Here is a 298-nt window from a genome sequence, read left to right as displayed (position 1 = left end):
TGGGACTTGTAGTCCGCGCTCCTGGGCCGCGGGGCACGCTGGGCCTCGTAGTTTCCGATGCGCGGGTCAGAAGCAGTGCTTGCTGGGAAGGATGCCTCCTGGTTGCTAGGAAGCCGGAACCGGCTGGCGTGGTGAGGTGGCCTCTCCCCGGGGCCCCGCGTCGGGGCCGCTCCAGACGTTCCGGTCCAGGCGGCCGAACCCGAGCTCCTCCACGCTTTCGCCCCGTTCTAGCCCGCGCGCGGTCGCGCCCGTGTCGCTCTGGGGCGCCTCCCCACCCTGTACCCCACGTGCGAGCCGC

This window comes from Callorhinus ursinus, unplaced genomic scaffold (genome assembly GCF_003265705.2).
Source record: "Callorhinus ursinus isolate GAN/ISIS: 27379988/994484 unplaced genomic scaffold, GSC_fseal_2.0 scaffold118, whole genome shotgun sequence".
Lineage (NCBI taxonomy): Eukaryota > Metazoa > Chordata > Mammalia > Carnivora > Otariidae > Callorhinus > Callorhinus ursinus.
This window is presented reverse-complemented; position numbering follows the sequence as displayed.